General features: G+C 38.5%; 1 non-coding gene across 1 annotated transcript; it reads left to right on the top strand.

The window, feature by feature from the left end:
- Positions 1-1687: 1687 nt before the first annotated feature.
- Positions 1688-1794, top strand: LOC131654275 (small nucleolar RNA R71). The gene has a single exon (XR_009299318.1). It is a non-coding gene; the product is annotated as a small nucleolar RNA R71 (small nucleolar RNA).
- Positions 1795-20704: the final 18910 nt, after the last annotated feature.

Below are 20704 nucleotides of genomic sequence, written 5' to 3'. Positions count from 1 at the left end.
CGATTATGTCAGCAGAGCAGCAAATGTCAATTATAGAAGGTGCTTTTAGGAATTGGGAAAGAATAAATTCTATTTTCTCTTCTCCTACTTCGAAAGTAAGCTTTCCTCGCTTTACGTCTATAATTGCACCAGCGGTTGCTAAAAATGGTCTTCCTAATATGATTGGGATGTTAGAATCTTCTTGGATATCCATAATGATGAAGTCAGTTGGGATGTAGAATTGACCTACACGAACAGGGATATTCTCTAACATTCCTACAGGGTATTTTACTGAACGGTCAGCTAGTTGAAGAGACATTCTCGTTGCTTTAAGCTCACCTAGATTTAGTTTCTTACAGGTTGAAAGAGGCATCAAACTAACACTAGCTCCTAAATCGCACAGGGCCTTCTCTATAATGGTTTTACCTATTACGCATGGTGTAGAGAAACTACCAGGGTCTTTCAGTTTTGGAGGCATGTTATTTTGGATGATAGCGCTACATCGGCGGTAAGCGTTACGGTTTCGTTATCCTCGAGTTTCTTTTTGTTTGATAAGATTTCTTTTAGGAATTTAGCGTACGAAGGCATTTCAGTTATGGCTTCTGTGAATGGTATGGTTATGTTTAATTGTTTCAGAAGTTCTACAAATTTTTTAAATTGCGCTTCGGTTTTTGATTTAGCTAATCTCTGAGGATAAGGAATTGGTGGCTTATAAGGTGGTGGTGGAACATAAGGTTTTTCTTTTTCGGGTTCCACTTCGTTATTGTTCTCTTTAGTCTTAGCAGTTTGGTCGTCAGTTGAGGTCTTTTGGGTTTCCTTTGGCTCTTGTTGTGACATGGGTACGTTTTGAGTTCTAGGATCAATGGGTCCATCGTAATTCGTTCCACTTCGTAGTGTTATCGCGTTCGCATGTCCTTTAGGATTAGGTTGTGGTTGAGCAGGAAAGGTGCCAGCAGGGGCAGCAGTAGGTGCTTGTTGTTGAGCTACTTGTGAGATTCGAGTTTCTAGCATTTTGTTATGCGTAGCTAAGGCATCTACTTTGTTCGATAGTTGTTTTAGTTGCTCGCTATTGTGAATGTTTTGATTCAGGAAGTCCTTATTGGTTTGTTGTTGGGAAGCTATAAAGTTTTCCATCATGATTTCAAGATTCGACTTCCTAGGGGTGTTTTGAGCAGCTACAGGCGCTTTTTGGTAGCCAGGTGGTACAGCAGGTGCTTGTCCAGGTGCGTACAACGCATTGTTGTTTTTATAGGAAAAGTTCGGATGGTTTTTCCATCCAGGGTTGTACGTGTTAGAATAAGGGTTTCCTTGAGCATAATTTACTTGATCAGATGGGACTCCAGTCAAGAGTTGAAATTCGGCAACTACATGTCCAGTCAATCCACATATCTCGCAGTTAGGTGTTACAGCAGCAGCGGTGGCTGAAGGAGTGATGGTTAAGTTCTCGATCTTTTGAGTTAAAGCGTCTACTTTAGCGTTAACGCGGTCTATACCACTTACTCCGTACATTCCTCCTTTGGTTTGGGCTTTCTCTAGAGCGGCTCGTTCTCCACCCCATTGGTAATGGTTTTGTGCCATATTCTCTATGAGGTTATATGCTTCATCGTGAGGCTTGTCCATTAATGCTCCGCCAGCAGCGGCATCTATAGTCATTTTAGTGTTATATAAGAGACCACCATAGAAAGTATGGATGATCAGCCATGGTTCGAGTCCATGATGAGGGCATAGTCTAAGCATGTCCTTGTAACGTTCCCAAGCTTCGAAGAGTGATTCGTTATCTTTCTGGGTAAATCCGTTGATTTGACCTCTGAGCATAGCAGTTTTGCTAGGCGGAAAGTATCTCGCTAAGAATACTCTCTTCAATTCGTCCCATGTAGTTATGGAGTTTGAAGGCAGGGATTAAAGCCACGCACTAGCTCTATCTCTCAAGGAGAAAGGAAAGAGACGTAATCGAATAGCTTCGGAACTAACGTTGTTAGCTTTGACAGTGTCGGCGTATTGCACGAACACAGATAAATGGAGGTTGGGGTCGTCTACAGGGCTTCCTGAGAATTGATTCTGTTTAACAGCTTGGACCAACGAAGGTTTTAGTTCGAAATTGTTTGCCTCAATTGTAGGTGGTGCGATACTTAAGTGCGGTTCAGCGCGCGAAGGAGCGGCATAGTCTCTAAGAGGACGAAGAGCAGCCATCTCTAACTTTGGGGTGATTTGATTAATTTGATCAGTAAAAGTCAATTCCTGATTAATCGGAATTGGTGCTACTTCGGGAAGATTGCGAGCTCGACGTTTGACATTAATGAAACGTTCGATCTCGTTAATTTGTTGTATTAAATCTCCTCCTTGTGAACGAGTATTTGGCATACAATCGTTCAGAAAGAAAGGGAAGAATTGTCCTAGTCTCTACGGTGTAACAGTGAGTTACGATATCGACTTAAATAGTCCCCGGCAACGGCGCCAAAAACTTGATCGCGACTTTACGTGTCTATAAATCTGATGACTGCAAGTGCACAGTCGTGTCGTGTAGTTTTAAAAGATATCGAATCCACAGGGACTATGAATCGATCTATCGTTATCTAAGGTTACTATGTAAAGCTAGGGCTACTAAAATTTTGATTGTTCCTAAGGGAGAGTGATTGTGAGAAATAAAGAATATAATAAGAGACAGATATCAGTATGTATTTCGTTTAACTTAAGGTGATCCGAAGGTCCATTGGCTTTTGCATAATTTAATTAAAAATCTTTACTAATTCAACTGGTTAAAAATCCTCGTCTCAAACTTTCGCTCTGTTGATTCAGATTACTATCCTAATCCTAATGTACGCTTTCGCCATCCCATTAGATTTTAGAAAAGCTTTTTGGAAACAACGTAATTAATAAAATGCCTATTTTATGAAGTTGTTATTTATTTAAATCTCCTAATCTCAAACTTTCGCTCTATTGACTCGGAACAAGTTAATATCCCTAACGTACGCTTTCGCCATCCCGCTCGGGTGTAAAAACAATTTTTGAAAATAAATAAGTCCCAATTAGTATGCTTTCGCCATCCTTAAAACTAATGTCCTATGTCTACTATCTGGTTAAAGATCTCAAACTTTCGCTCTATTGATTTTAACCTTTGACTGTCTTAAGACCTCAAACTTTCGCTCTATTGATTTTAAGACTTACTAATTAAATTAGACATACAAACCAAAAACAAGTGATATTTAATAAAACATAATTAAGCCAATTTATTTCGGATCCCACAGTTAACTTACTCTACATACCGATACCTTAGTAATTTAGCCAGACATATTAATACGGTTAAGCATGTATAAATCAATTTGGCTTATAATAAAAGGCATGTTAATAGGCATATAATATATCATGCAAATGAATATATAAAGGCAATAAATATTAAACCTGAATTAAATTAATGGAAACTAAATCTTCAAGTACCGAACTTCCACCACAGGTTGGCTGGATCGTTCTTCAGAATTTAAACGGACGGAATAATAAATCAAGGGAAATAAAATGCGATAAATCTAACGTAAGGCTAGATTTATAAAAAGGTTCACAACAATTTCCGATGTAGAAATTGTTATGAGAAAATAAACTGTTTGAATGAAAGCGGGAAGAAAAATAATACGCGGTACAATTTCGGCAGCACTTCGTTGGCAGGAAATCGGGCCCCTTGGAGTGAAGTATCTGCCTCTATTTATAGGCGAGGCTTTGTAGTTGGTTTGCGTGAAAAGAGGAGCTTCCAACAGACTTGGACTCGGAGACGTGCGTCTCCACTTTTTTGGGGACTTCGTTGAAGACTTGAGACGTACGTCTCAAGTGGAGAGAATGTAGGGGACTGGAGACGTGCGTCTCCCTTTTGCTGACGTGTCCATTGAGACGTGGAGACATGCGTCTCCACTTGCTTGTATGGTTTGGGCTGCTTTCCTTCGTGGGCTGGATTGCTTCATTGGGCCTATGGGTCTCTTTCAGCACACTTGGGCCTTATTTGCACTCCCTTTTTACTCCAGCACCCATTCTTCATCATTTAGGCATAAATAGAGGTCGTTTTAGCTCCATTTCTTCTCCTTTTCACAAATAGTCATAATAAGAGTGTAAAACCTGAAACAAAGCGGAAACTCGCGTAATATCATAATAAATCAATATAATAAACGGAAAATGCTATAAATATCTATGGATTTCAAGCTAAATATACGATATAAAATCGTGTTATCAGCAAGAGAAGTCATGGGCAATACCATTTTCTTTGAAGAATTCCTCAAAGAATTTGTTCTCAAATTCACCACCATGATCACTTCTGACCCTTATGATTTTGAACTCCTTCTCAGATTGAATCTGAGTGCAGAATTCAAAAAACATTGAATGAGACTCATCCTTGTGTTTTAAGAACTTTACCCATGTCCGGCGGCTATAATCATCTACGATGACTAATCCATATTTCTTCCCTCTGACAGATGCTGTTTTGACTGGGGCAAAAAGATCAATGTGCAGAAGTTCTAACGGCCTAGAGGAAGAGACAACATTCTTAGACTTGAATGCATGTTTGGAGAACTTGCCCTTCTGACATGCTTCACAAAGAGCATCTAATTTGTATTTCAGATTTGGGAGTCCTCTGACCAGATTTAGTTTGTTAATCTGAGAAATCTTTCTCAAACTAGCATGTCCTAATCTTGTGCCAGACCCATTGCTCTTCAGAAACAGACATAAGGCAAGTCACCTTCCGCTTTTCAAGATCAGAAAGATCAATCTTATAAATGTTGTTCTTTCTCTTTCCTGTAAATAGGATTGAGCCATCCTTCTGACTTACAGCCTTGCAAGACTTTTGATTGAAGATTATGTCATAACCATTGTCACTTAATTGACTTATGGACAATAAGTTATGCGCTAATCCTTCTACAAGAAGTACATTAGTTATGGAAGGAGAGTTACCAATACTTATGGTTCCAGAGCCAATTATCTTGCCCTTCTGATCTCCTCCAAACTTGACTTCTCCACCAGGTACCATGACATTTTGTGCTTTGTCTTCTTTGCTGCCAAGGATATCTGCAACAGAAATTATCTTCTCCTTAGGTACCCACAACTTCTTGGGTCCTTTCTTGTTAGTTTTCCTTAAGTTCTAATTGAACTTGGGTTTAGCATAATAAACAACAGGAGGAACGGCATGATATTCTTTAGGTTTGGCAGCATGATATTTTCTAGGTTGTGTCACATGCTTCTTGGTGTGTGTAGCGTGAAAGCTTTTGGCATGTGAATTGAGCCTAATATCATGTGAGTGGCCATATTTGAACTGATCATACAATGGCTTGTATATGATTTTCATATCATCTACAGGTTCAAATTTGTGTGGGGTATCACCCTCATAGCCAACACCAATCCTTTTGTTTTTCAGAAACTCCATATATCATAGAAGCAAGATGACTTCTGCCAATACTTCTAGATAAAAACTTTCCGAAGCTCGAGTCATATTCTTTCAGAATATGATTGAGACTAGGAATGGATTTTTTTGATTCAGAAGGAGATCCAATATTTTTGGATAATTTTAAAACTTTTTTCTTTAGTTCAGAATTTTCCACTTCCAGCTTCTTAGTTTCAGATTCAAATAGATTTTTCAGCTTTTTGTATTTGATGCTAAGATGAGCCTTGAGTTCCAGAAGTTCAGTTAAACTGGAAACTAACTCTTCTCTAGATAGTTCAGAAAATACCTCTTCATAATCTGATTCTGATGTAGATTCTGATCCATCATCCACTGTGGCCATTAGTGCAAGGTTTGCCTGCTCGCCTTCAGAGTCTGATTCTGATTCTGATTTTGAATCATCCCATGTTGCCATAAGACCTTTCTTCTTATGAAACTTCTTCTTGGGATTCTCCTTCTGAAGTTTTGGACATTCATTCTTGAAGTGTCCAGGCTCATTGCACTCATAACAAATGACCTTCTTCTTGTCAGATCTTCTGCTTCCAGAAGATTCTCCTCTTTCAGGCTTCTTTGAACTTCTGAAGTTCTTGAACTTCCTTTGCTTGTTCTTCCAGAGTTGGTTTACCCTTCTGGATATCATGGACAATTCATCTTCTTCTTCTGATTCTGATTCTTCAGAATCTTCTTGTTCAGCCTGAAAAGCGTTAGTGCATTTTTTATAATTAGATTTTAATGCAATAGACTTACCTTTCTTCTGAGGTTCATTAGCATCCAGCTCAATTTCATGACTCCTCGGAGCACTGATCAATTCTTCAAGAGAGACTTCATTCAGATTCTTGGCAATTTTGAAAGCAGTCACCATAGGACCTCATCTTCTTGGCAAGTTTCTGATGATCTTCTTGACATGATCAGCCCTTGTGTATCCCTTGTCAAGAACTCTTAATCCAGCAGTTAGCGTTTGAAATCTTGAGAACATCTTCTCAATATTTTCATCATCCTCCATCTTGAAGGCTTCATATTTCTGGATCAAGGCAAGAGCTTTATTCTCCTTGACTTGGGCATTTCCCTCACGAGTCATTTTCAATGATTCATATATGTCATAGGCAGTTTCCCTGTTAGATATCTTCTCATATTCAGCATGAGAGATAGCATTCAGCAAAACAGTCCTACACTTGTGATGATTTTTGAATTGCTTCTTTTGATCATCATTCATCTCTTGTCTTGAAAGATTTACACCACTAGCTTTCACTAGATGTTTGTAACCATCCATCAGAAGATCCCATAAGTCACCATCTAGACCAAGAAAGTAACTTTCAAGTTTATCTTTCCAATATTCAAAGTTTTCACCATCAAATACTAGTGGTCTAGTATAACCATTGTTACCATTTCCATTATGTTACTCAGCAGAGCCAGATGTAGATGTATGTGTTGGATCTTCACCAGCCATCTTGACTTAAGCTTTTTTCTCTTCCTGAATCTTTTCTAAACACGGTTAAGTGTTTGCACCTTAGAACCGGCGCTCTGATACCAATTGAAGGATAGAAAAACACTTAGAAAGGGGGGATTGAATAAGTGTAACTTTAAAACTTGTAAGATAAAAACAATTTGCACAATGATTTTTATTTTGGTTCGTTGTTAACTAAACTACTCCAGTCCACCCCCTTGGAGTGATTTACCTCACCTGAGGATTTAATCCACTAATCACACAAGATTACAATGGTTTTCCACTTAGATAACCTCTAAGTCTTCTAGAGTATTCTGATCACAACCTGATCACTCTAGGAACACACTGCTTAGATACCCTCTAAGACTTTCTAGAGAATCCGATCACAACTTGATCTCCTCTAGTTCTTACAAATTAATGTAAACAAATTCTTATAAGAGTTACAATGCTTCTTAATAAGCTATTATCACAACTTCGATTTTTCTCTTAAGTTTAAGCTTAATCTCACTAAGATATTACAACAGCAATGTAGTGAGGTTGAAGATGAAGTTTGAGAACTTTTGAATTTGACAGCGTTTCTGTATGTTTGCGCAAAGTGTTCTATTCAGCTTCTCATCAGAACTTCTATTTATAGGCGTTTGAGAAGATGACCGTTGGGAGCATTTAATGCGTTGCATGATCCGTACAGCATTGCATTTAATGTTTCACTCTTTTGTCAACTACCTCGAGCCTTGATTTCGCTGTGTCTACTGACGTTGCCTTTAATAGCTTCTAACGTTCCTTTTGTCAATCAGCGTAGCCTGCCATCTTGTACTTGCTTCTGATCTGATGTTTGTGTAAACAACGTTTGAATATCACCAGAGTCAAACAGCTTGGTGCGGAGCATCCTCTTGTCTTCTGACTTTGAAGTGCTTCTTAGCGTGATACCATGGGAACTTCAGTGCTTCTGCTTCTGATCTCAAGTTCTTCTGATGCTTCCATAGACCATGTTCTGATTCTGCTTGACCATCTTCTGATGTCTTGCCAGAGCATGTTCTGATGTTGTATGCTGAACCTTCTGAGTCAAGGCTTCTTGCGCTGATTTTGTGCATACTCTTTATGTGATTCTTGAAATGGAAATTGCATAGTATTAGAGTACCACATTATCTCATACAAAATTCATATACATTGTTATCATCAAAACTAAGAATATTGATCAGAACAAGTCTTGTTCAAACAACCATAGATTGAGTGAGCACATTGTTTTACTAGTGATGATGATATCGTCAATATAAACTATCATATAGTCCAAGGTGGGACCTTTGGAGTATATGAATATAGAGGATTACATATTCTGGGTGTAAATCCAAGATGAATGAGTTTTTAGTCTATCACAACAATCCTTAAAGGCTTGTTTTATATCATATAGTGTCTTATGAAGTTTACATGCTAAAGACTTGTTAGCTGACTCAAAATCAGGGGTTTGAGTCATGAACTCTTCTTTTTAGAAAATAATTTAGAAGTGCATTGTTGACATCAAGGTGGGGCGCGTGCTACCCCTTAGGCAATGCTAAAGTAAGTATGGTCCTAATAGTGGCTTTTTTAGGACATGAGAGAATGTTTGTGTATGTATAATTATCACCATATCTTTGATGAAAATATTTGGCTACCATTATGACTCTGTATTTGATTATGGACCCGTTGAAGCTTTCTTTGACCCTAAACGACCCATTTTCACCAAATAGAAAGTTTTCCCCGAGAAAAAAGAATCAAAGACCAAGTTTCATTCTTCATTATGACATCATATTCTTGATCCATTAAGGTCAGTCATGTTGGATCAGAAAGGGCATACTTGGTATTGTAACGCCCCAGACTGGTCTTTTCAACATGCTTTGACCTCACTCGCACTCTTTCCAGGAAACTTCCCTAAAGGTCACCCATCCCAGAATTGATCCAAGTCAAGCACTCTTGATTGTGGAGTTCTTATGAAACGAGCTACCGAAAAGAAGATGTATCTTGTTGACATAGGTAGTACCCATTAATCCTTATAAGCTTTTCCTTCAACCATGCAGTCTCATGCCTACACGGCCCAAGAATCCCTCTTATTCCGATGTGGCGACCACCCTTGCCCTTTTCGGCCTCAGGTGTACCATGCGGTGCGACCACCCCTTGCCTTTTTCGGCCTCGGGTGTTACATGCCCACCAGCTTCTGCATGGCTCTTCCTCGAACCACATCATACTGGGAGAGGTCTGGCTATGATACCATTTGTAACGCCCTAGACTGCTTTCGTGATAATCGACTAACCCCACAAACCAACACGGTTCTTTTCAGCATGCTTTGACCCCACTCGCACGCTTTCTAGGAAACTCCTCAGAAGGTCATCATCCCAGAATTGCTCCAAGTCAAGCATGCTTAACTGTGGAGTTCTAATGGAACGAGCTACCGAAAAGAAGATGCATCTTATTGGCATAGGTAGTACCCACCAATCCTTATAAGCTTTTCCTTCAACCATGCAGTTCCATACCTGCACGGCCTAAAAATCCCTCTCGTTCTGATGTTGCGACCACCCTTGCCCTCTTCGGCCTCAGGTGTTCCATGCGGTGCAACCACCCCTTACCTTTTTCGGCCTCGGGTGTTACACATACAAGAATAAACATGAAACTTTCAAGATGGTTGAATATTACATATTGCACTTTTAAATTTTTAGGGATTAATTGGGTTCAAGTTTATGCATGAGATAAAGAAACGAACTACCCACGTGTTTAGAGAGAGAAGCTCCCACTTTTCTCTATAAACTTATCGTGTCCACTCCCTTTCTTATCATATTCTAGGGTTTTGAAAGGCGTTTTCCCTAGGTCATATATGGTGGAAGTATAAGGGGTGGAGATTTTTTTGCGTACTTTAGCGGGGAAGTTTGTTAGTGCTTTTATTGGCTGATTGGCATCCATGTTTGGCTAAAACATAATAAGCAGCAAAACATAATGCATTGTGAATCTTGCAAGTATAAAAAGAACAAAACAGGTACAAGCAAGATGTTATATGGAATGTCATAACATCAACTCATGACATCGCGCGTGCAGAACTGTAAGGAAGATTCAGTTTGTTACTCAACAGATACAGGATATTCGTATAATATTTTGTAATCCTATGTGGTGCAAATTTAAAGGTCTAAAGAATATTTGGAGAATCAGATCAGAAGATTGAAGATTCTGGAAGAATCAGATCAGAAGATTAAAGATTCAACATTTTCTAATTTAGGAGATAAATTAGGAAACTCATGATTAAAATACCTTGATTGTATCAGAAGATTTCTGCAGATTTGTAACAGCAAGGAGTTTTGCGATTTGTAAGCCCAATTCCAATTGGGAATAGGTTATAAATAGAAATCTTTGTAACCTAGTTTTATATAGAAAACCTTGTTTAGAAACGATGTAGTCATTAGGGTTTCTATAGGTAGATGTCATACCCCAAAATTTGCCCACTATATTTCAAGATATTTGGACTCAGATAGTCTCCACAGGCTAATGCAATCTCTGACTGAAAGCATGATCACTCTCCTCGTAAGCAATGGGTCCCCAACTAGGAATTGGTTCCATTTCAAGGAAACAAGATTTATGCCACCCCAAGTGGACTTCATGGCCTCTCACATGCTTCAAATTATCTTCATACAAATTTTCAGGCCCTGATTCATAAGATTGCTCATTCAACTGCTAAAATGGCCCACAGTCGATGAGTTTGACCTAAAAGTCAACTATGGTCAAACCACAGTCAAAACTCCTGATTTTTGGTCAACATCAACAGTTTGAAGTCATATTCATCATTTGATCAAGGGTTGATCATGACTCATTAAGGAAAGCTCAAAAATCAATAAAGGTCCAAGTTACTAAATTAGGGTTTTTAAGAAGAAAGTCAACTGAACTTTGACTGATCATATCTCCCACATGGTTCATCAGAAATTCCCCAACTAAAGCTCATTCTCAAGGAAATTCAATTCTCTACAACTTTGATGTTGGGGCCAAGGTAAAGAAATGCTTCCGCATAAGAGATATGAGCCAAAACATTACAGGTCCTTCTAGAAGCTCGCAAAAAGCAGTTTTCTCGCACGAGCCATATCATCAAGATAAAATCTCCAACTGCAAAAAATCTTCCAAAGTAGCTTGTAGAGGACATCCTGAGCTTTCCAAAAAATCCTAGAACACATTCATAGGATAAAAATTGAATGAGTTATGATTGGTGCAAGTTGGGCGAAATTTGAGAAATGCACAAGGCCTTAATTGACAAATTTCATATTTTTGAGTAATGGGCCATAACCTTTGAATCACCCACGAAATTCTAAGCTTATTAAAGGCCCATATGTCATTGAATATTTATTTTATGATTTTATTACATTTATATTTGGATTTATTCAATTAAATTCAATATAAATCAAATAAAATTAAAATAAAATCAAATTAAATCCTACAAAATATGCCATGGAATATTTTTTTCATCTAAATCAGATTCAACTCCATCCAAGGGCTAGTAACACGTTAAAAAGTTATGAAAAATAGATTGAAACTTGGTTTGGAAAGTTTTCATATTTTTTTCAAAATCAATTTTTTTCAATCAAAGCCAATTGATCATTTCCAAACTTATAAACCCTAATACAGTATCCTATATATTCATACTACATTCAGCATCAAAAGGGACGAAATCCTTGCCTCCTAGCATCTCCCAAAAGTTCCAAAAAAGCTCAAGAAACACAACCTTTCGTTTTCAGGTTTACAGACCCATTCAACGCCAACCAAGCATTCAATCATCCTCCTGAGGTAAGTTGGAACGAATATGGACGAACACATGCCACCCATACTGTATATATGCTCATATATCATTGTTCATATTTACTCATATTTTTAATTTTCGTTCATGATAATTTAAAGTGTTTTAATCGAATCTAACTGCTTAGTTGAGTTCATGGCGTGAATTAGAGAAGATATGAACCATTAAAATGAAGCTTGGGTGTTAAAATCATGAGTTGCCATTGTTAGGGCACCATGAAAGAAAGCTTGCGTTTTCCTTGATACGGCCCCCTCCAGATCAAAACGATGTTTCCTTTCAATTCCTAGCTTGCTAATTAGTAGATCTGGGCCATTTTGTTTTCTTGTTTGAATCGTTTTTGCAGGTTTTAAGAATTTCCAAAAATCCTTGCGAAATTCGCAGGTATTTCCATAAGCAGCTCCGCAGCGAAATCCGCAGGTGTCATCAAAGAAGAAGATGAATAGTAATGCAAAAAATTTGACTGGCACGCGTGGCGTTGTCGCGTGATTTCATTCGCCAGTCAACAAAGGGGTTTTCTCTTCCCTCATCCGATTCGTTTGTTCCACCGTGCTGGGACCCACGCGTTGACTGCTTTTGATTTTCATATTTAGCCCATGTTTTTATATTTAATGATCAATGATGAATATATTAACGGCTAACAAGTGTAGCCTGTTTGGTAAAAGAGATGCAGCTATGACGTTCAGGGCGTGGGTTCAACACCCAGCGTTCACAAATTTATTTTTTTACAAAGTTTATTTGCAGATCCGGTGCGTGCATTCAATAGGAACTCTCCATGTACCTGCGCGCTAAGCCATCTGATCTCTCACAACCTAGATCCAAGGGCTAAGGGATGCAGTCCTATGGTGCCTCGTCTAGGACCTTGCCACACCTGATATTAACGGCTAACAAGTGTAGCCTGTTTGGTAAAAGAGATGCAGCTATGACGTTCAGGGCGTGGGTTCAACACCCAGCGTTCACAAATTTATTTTTTTACAAAGTTTATTTGCAGATCCGGTGCGTGCATTCAATAGGAACTCTCCATGTACCTGCGCGCTAAGCCATCTGATCTCTCACAACCTAGATCCAAGGGCTAAGGGATGCAGTCCTATGGTGCCTCGTCTAGGACCTTGCCACACCTGATCCAGCGCCTTTGATTCAATTAATTTCTTTTTTTTTAACTAATTTAATTGTTTTCTTTAACCAAGTTAAAAATATACCTAAAAAATCTTTTAAATAAAGCTTAGAACTAGTTTTAGTTAGGATTAGCTTTTTTTTATTAAATATTAATTTGATAATTAAATTTAATTTTAAAATAGGATTAGTTTTTTAAATTAGGTGATTTAATATAAATTAATCTAATTTTAATCATATGGGTTTAATTAAAATTTAAATTTAGGATTAGGATAATAATTAAATTAATTTAATTCTAAACGTGTTTTTTCGAACTCAAAATTATCCTGATTCTCCTCTCATCTCGAAATCCCTTGTATGACGCGTGTTTTGTTTTATTTTATTGATTTTATTTAGATATTAGAATGTATATAGGTCCAAATGTAAATATCTAAAGAGAATCTCTTTACTTTCCCGCACTTTTAATTTCCGTACTTTTATTATATATATTGTGTTAGATGTATGCTTAAATTAGGGTATGTATGGAAAACTCGAATTAAACATTAGCTCACTAAAAAATACAAGATAAATTATAATCGAATCCAACACACTTGCACGCACTCACCCTTAGGGTACGCCCCTCTTGGTTGCCTTCGATTAAAAGGTCGTGTCCCTCGAATATAGAGGTACCTATTAGCAAAAGTCCCTCGATTAAAAATCATCGCAAAGATCATGAGTCCCTCGATGACCCACGATGTTGCCTACGATAGTATGATCTAGTCCCTCGAATGGTTGCCTACAAAATGATGATCGTCCCTCCGAATATTGCTAAAGGTACCTCTACTTGTTGCCTTCAAACGACCTCGATGACCCGCACGTCCAATATAAACAAGGATTACCTACTCCTATATAGTATGGATAGTCCTAGGAACCTTAAAATTACAGAAAAAGACCAATTAGTTAGGGTAGTGCTCTTAACCTGTCTAGCTCAATAAAAAAATATCTTTTCACTACTATTGCGAAAAACTAAGGCTACGCGTTTACGCTAAAGTCCTTATGCCTCTTTTCAACTCAAAACAAACAAACATGAGCTAAGCAAGTTAAGAGCCCGTAGATAACTACAGATGAAAAGGGTGCTTGCACCTTCCCTTTTCATAATTTACCCCCCGAGCTCGTTTCAAAAGGTCTTTTTCTGTACTTTTTACCTTTCCTAACATTTGACAAAATAAAAGTCGGTGGCGACTCATGCTCACCGCAACATTGTTGCATATTAAAAAAATAAAAGTTAGTTCACCGAGTTACAGTAGACCACCCAGGTTGTGGGATGGATGCCATGTCCTTCTTGAAACCTGTAGGTGACAGAAGTGATTGTTCTCACTCGAAATCTGTAGGTAAGAGTTTAGTATTGTATTCTTGATTGAAGCTGTGAAGAAAGATCAAGTTATTGTTCATTGTTAATCGTGTAAATAGTTGTCGCAGGGTTGTAACAGTTAGGTATCACTAGGAAGTGAGCAGAGGTTCTCTTGTCTTGGATAAAGTTCTGAGACAAAGGTTGCATTGGGTATTGACTAGGTAAACTAGAGGTTGTTTATCTGTAAACCTGAGGTTGTTTACATAAAATAGTACTACTGATAGTGAAATCTTCTTCCTGGCTTGGTAGCCCCCATAGTAGGTAGTTAGACCGAACTGGGTTAACAATTAACTGTGTTATTTATCTTTTGCATTGTGTTTGTTCAGTCATGGATGTTATGAAATCGTTTATAACATTAGGTTCAGAAGTGTTAGTTGTTCCTTTACATAACCATATAAACTTTACAATCTGGTTATGTTGACTGAACATATGTGATCCCAGGTCTCATTGACTCCTGTTTAGGAGTAATAAAAATTGAGGGATCTCTCTATTTTGCCTCTGCTACATTAATAACAGATCAGATGTCTTGACATCGTGAATGAAATCTGAGTCTGTCATTCCAGAACTTTCAAAGTTGTTGTCCAATAACAACTTCAACTCTCGAGCATTCACAAATACGATGATTGGAGCAAGGAAACTTAACAATATGGTGGAAACCCAAGAACTAAGCAAGAATTTATTCTTATTCAGGTTTTCCATTAAGAGAGATCTGGAAAGCGTGCTGAGAAACGGTGCTTGGAGTTTTGACAGGAATTTGTTGGTTCTAGCTCGAGTTTCAGGGGAGGAGCAACCATCGGTGCTAAATATGCATTACGGTAGCTTTTGGGTCAGAGTCTATGAACTTTCCCTAATGCTAAGAACAAAGGAGATGGAGACGAAGCTGGGAGGGATTATGGGTACATTTGAAGAAGTGGATCTGAAGGATGCTTAGAGAATTGAGAGGTTTCTTAGCATAAAGGTAACTGTAGATAAAAAATAACTGTTGAAAAGGGGAACGATGGTTCGCTTAAAACATAAGAACTTAAAGTTATTTTTCTAATATGAAAGGCTTCCAACTTTGTATTTTGTCTGCGGAAGATTGGGCCTTAGAGAAGAGGGTTTCGAGGAACTGGAGGAACAAGACATATCATATGAGGTTTTTTTGAGAGCTTCACCATTACCAAGAACTCCAAATGAATAAAAGAAAAAAAGACTCCAACTCAAGTTCGTGCAGCAGGTCTCTGTTCAATATATCTTCAGGGCAAAGTAAGTGTGATAGTAGAGGTAAGGACGAGGAAGGAGAAGTGGAGGTTAATCAAACAAAAGTAGTTGCAACTGGAAACAAATAGAGTGTGGTATCAACAAAAAAATTTATTCCCTCTTGAAACAATTTCTTGGAGATAAAAGTTGTCACCGAATCACTAGGGGCAATTGACATCTCTAATGTATGAATTGGAAAAGGTAAGGTACAAAAAACCACAAACGTCAAGAGGAAGACATGGACAAGGAAAGCGGCAACTAGGAAATCAATATCGTGTGAAGCTAAGAAGTTAGAGTTGGAAATAGGGAAAAGACATTTAGTGGATGTTATGATTATAGAAGGTAATTCAGAAGGGTGTGGAAGTTGTGGAGAAGAACAGGAATAGACAAGGTAATGTAAAGGAAGTTCAAGAAAATATTCCAGAGGTGGTGTTGGATGATCAACACCGCCTAGCCCAATGAAAATAATCAGTTGGAATTGTCAAGGGTTAGGGAGTCTCCATGCAGTTCAAGCCTTGTTGAGGCTCAATCGTATTGAAAATTCTAATGTGTTGTTCCTTATGGAAACACGCATAAAGAGTGTTGAAGTCCATAGCATCAAAATTCGAAGTAGTTTTGAGTGCTTCCTTAGTGTGGATTGCAGTGGAGTGGGACGGGAATGATTTATGGGCGTGATTCTTTTTTGGAAGGAGAAAATTTAGCTTAACATAATTTCTTACTCCCTCATTCACATTGAGGGGTCTGTAGTTGATGATAGCGACCAGGAGGAATGGTTTTTGTGCGGGATTGTTGGTTTCCCGGAGGAACAAAATAAAAGGAAAATATGGCTATTAATTCAGAAGTTGGTTAGTAAAAGTGGGGACAATTTTATTTGCTTTGGGAACCTTAACGACGCGTTGGATAAGAGCGGGAAAAGAGGAGGAATTAACAGAACTTCAGGTCAACTTTCTGTGGGAATGTATACAATGGATATTTGTGGTTTAACTGACCCCGGCTTTAAGGGATATCCTTTCACCTGGACTAACTCTAGGAAAGAAAGTGATAATATTCAATGCAGGATGGATAGGAGCTTGGCAATTGAGAGATTTATTAACATATTGTCTCCTATTAGAGTGAATCACCTATCTATATATGGTACAGACCATGTTGTGATCAGAATTGACTTGGAAGCTTATAACGAAAGTAAGAGCAGGAAAAGGAGATGCATCCTTGGGTTTGAATGAGTGTAGAGTAAAGATCCAATATGTGAAGATTTTGTGGCTCAGTTGTGGAGTAACCGTAATATCAGTGATCAATAAAAGCTCGAAGCTATGAAAGTCTTGGATGATTTTTTCAAGGAGTATAAAAGTGGAACTATTAGTAAGGAGTTAAGAATAATTGAAGATCTTTTGATGGATGAAATCAAGTGGGATACAGATTCGGCTGAGATTGAAGCATACAGGGCCCTTGAAAGACAAAGAAATAACTTACTTCAAGTGAAGGAGGTAATATGGAGGCAAGGGAGTAAAGCGCCATGGCTCAACTTGGTGATAAGAATACTAAGTTTTTTCACAGGAAAGCAAACCAAAGAAGGAATACAAACACTATTCAGAAGCTTAAGGATGACAATGGGTGGTGGTGGAGGGGCGACAAACACTGTGAAAGACTCTTGGTTAACTATTTTCAAAGTTATTTTCATCTTTCACACCATTAAATGTTCATGATGTTAGTTTTGTGGTTAAGGGGAGGTTGAAACCAGAACATATTAGTTGGTGCAACAACAAATTCACTTATTAGGAGGTTAAGGATGCCTTGTTCCAAATGCATCCCTTTAAGGCACCTAGTTCTGATGGCGTCCCTTTGTCTTTCTTCCAAAAGTATTAGAATAATGTTGTCTATGATGTTATCTCTCTTGCTCTGGAGGTTCTGAACCATAACATGGATCCCTGATTGATTAATAATACCCACATTGGCCTGATTCTAAAATGTAAAAATTCCTCAAGTGCCAAAGATTCCCGCCCCATAAGTCTTTGTAATGTGGTGATGAAGGTGATTACAAAAACGATAGTTAACAGAATCAAACATATTCTGCCTAATATCATTGATGAGGAGCAAAGTAATTTTGTGAAAGGGAGACTCATTACGGATAAACAGTTGATCCGGTTAAAGATGAGAGTAAAGACTATATCAAGCCACACCAAATATCTCGGGTTACCAGTAGTCTTCGGAAGATCCAAGAAGGAGAATTTTGCTTTGCTTATTGAAAGGGTTTGGGAAAAGATCAAAGGCTGGAAGGAACAACTTTTATCTAGACCAGGTTAGGAATTTTTGATCAAATCTATTTAGGAAATTCCAACATTCATCATGAGTTGTTATAAACTTCCGGAGACAATTTGTCATGAATTAGAAGCTATGTTAGCCAACTTTTGGTGGGCGTGAAGAATGGTTAGAGGAAAGTTCATTGGTTAGTTTGGGAAAAGATAGCACGGGAAAAAGTAGATGGGGGATCGGGCTTCTGTGGTATTAGTGAATTCAATAAAAGTTTGCTAGGGAAGCATTATTGGTGTTTGATGTCAGATGAGAAGTCCTTAGTGAGCAGGATTTTCAAGGGCGGGTATTACCCTATAAGCATTATTGAGGAAAGTTCAGCTGGCTTTGCTCGTAGTTATGCGTGGAGGAGTATTCTAAGTGCTCAAGATTTAATTCGGAAGGGAGTTTGTTGGAGGATTGGAAATAAGGGAAAAGTTCAAATTTTCCAAGATAGGTGGCTTTTGGAGAGTTCTGGTTTCAAGATCCTTTTGTACAGTGAGAGGCTTAAACTTGGACTCTAAGGTGAAGGATCTGATTGATGATGACATTGTCTCATGGAAGAGGGGCCTGATGTTTACTTGTTTCGATCCAGAGGAAGCAATGCAAATTGTTAGCCTTCCTTTCTCTTATAGAAGAACTGAAGATGAATTGGTTTGGCACTTTGAGAGGAACAGAGATTATTATGCCTGGCTAGCTTACCACATCAATATGCAGTATAAGGTTGCTCAAAGTCCAAGTCCTTCGCGTATTCTATGTTAGCACATGTGGAAGGCGGTTTGGAAGGATCCAATTCACACTAGAACTCACAATTTGCTTTGGAGATTAGCGAAAAACATCCCACCTTCAAAGGACAATCTTATCAAGAAAGGTATAAGACTTAGTGATTTGTGATCTTTCTGTCACAGTGCCACTGAATCCGCATCTCATATCTTTTTAAAATGTGAGTTTTCAAAACAAGATTTATTTTCCACTATTCTGGAATACTGTGTTCCTCCAGACTGGGATATTAATGCTTGGTTGTTTAGTCTGCTGACTTGTGGTGATACATTTAGTATCCAGTTGTTGTGTTCGGTAATCTACAAGATTTGGAATGTCAAGAACTCGCTCCTGTACCAGCAGAGGTGTGTGGATCCTTTCAAAGTGGCGAAGGAAGCTCTTGAATGCGTGATTGAATATAACAAGTCGAACCTTGAAGTAGGAGTGAAGGAAAAGGCTGTTGTTAAGCCTGTTGTGGACTCTACTCGGCACGGTCTTCATATAGTGCAGATGGACGCGGGTCTGTTCAGGGAGGGTTTTGTGTGTTTTGGCTGCATAACTTGGATATTATTCTCGCTGCTAGCATAAATAAGATTATCTTTGTCGAGCAGGTGATGGCCGAAAATCTCACTATTCGGTGGTATCTCACGATGGAAAAGGAGTTGAAGCTACAAAGTATTATCATCCAATTTGATGCCCTCTGTAAACATGCAACACTACTGAAGAAATTCATGGAGATATCAATGCAGCCATTGATGAGCAGTTTAAGCTTGCATGAGAATAGAGAAGAAAGAAGGAAACAAAATTTTGTTATCTCAATCTCAATCTGTTATTACAGTTACATCCACTATATATAGCTAGCTAGTAACAACCCTAACTAACTATCCACTAATCACAAAACAGAAAAAACTGACATAACTAACTTTCTAAGTTAGTTAGTAACTTCAGCTGGTGCAATAATATCCTGTTCATCCTTCACAGCCCCCCTCAAGCTGGAATGAATGTCGATCATGCCAAGCTTGGACTGAAGAATGTTGAAGGGACCCGGGTGGAGAGATTTAGTGAATATGTCTGCAACTTGCTCTTGTGTGGTCACGGGCATGAGGTGAATGAGGCCAGCCAACACCTTTTCACTTACGACATGGCAATCAATCTCGATGTGCTTCGTTCTTTCGTGAAAGACAGGGTTGGCATCAATGTGCATAGCGGACTTGTTGTCACAATAAAGGATAATAGGCATAGGATGATGGAGCTGGAATTGGCTGAGTTTGCTGACAGCATAATCTATCTCAGGCCTAGTTTGAGTAAGATATAGAAATCGACCAAGTAACCTCCTATAAGTAGTAGGCTCAGAAATAGGAGCACCAAATGATTTGTGAAGTTGCAGATGGGGCTGCATGGGAGTAGCACATGGCTTTGAGCCTAATAATCCAGCATCCTGTATGAGATCGAGGGCATATTTGCGTTGGCAAATGGAAATGCCAAGAGCACTACGAGCAACTTCAAAGCCTAAAAAATATTTCAGGGTGCCCAGATCCTTGATACTAAACTTAGCATCCAATAAGGCTTTGATTTGTTGAATCTCCTGAAGGTCAGTTCCTCCAAGGACCAAATCATCGACATACACTAGAATGACTGTGAATCCAGAACTAGAAGCTTTGGTAAAGAGTGAATAATCTGCCTTGGATTGAATGAAACCAGAACTGATGAGAGTGTCAGATAATTTTGTGTTCCACTGCCTGCTTGCTTGTTTTAGCCCATAAAGGGGTCTCTGCAGCTTGCATTCAAGATTTGCATGTGGGAGTTCAAGGTCAGGAGGAGCTTTCATATAGACCTCTTCATGAAGATCCCCATGAAGGAATGCTATGTTGACATCTAATTGGAATAAGGGCCAATTGTGAACAGATGCAATAGCTAGAAGAACTCTAATGGTAGTCATCTTCACCACTGGACTGAATGTATCAGTATAATCCAAGCCTTCTGTTTGAGTAAAGCCCTTAGCCACCAAACGCGCTTTATATCGTTCAATAGTCCCATTGGCATGTAGTTTGACCTTGAACACCCATTTACAACCAATAGCCTTTTTCTGTGGAGGTAATGATACAAGTTCCCATGTCTTGTTTATAACCAAAGCATCCAACTCAGATTTGATAGCCTTGCTCCAATTAACATCACAAATAGCAGCCTCATATGTATATGGTTCATGAATGTTGGACAGGTTCAAAATGAAATGTTTGTGGTTATTAGATAAAAATTCATAAGTAAGCACAGAAGAGAGAGGGTACTTAC

This window comes from Vicia villosa, linkage group LG2 (assembly GCF_029867415.1).
Source record: "Vicia villosa cultivar HV-30 ecotype Madison, WI linkage group LG2, Vvil1.0, whole genome shotgun sequence".
NCBI classification, from domain to species: Eukaryota; Viridiplantae; Streptophyta; class Magnoliopsida; order Fabales; family Fabaceae; genus Vicia; species Vicia villosa.
This window is presented reverse-complemented; position numbering and strand designations above follow the sequence as displayed.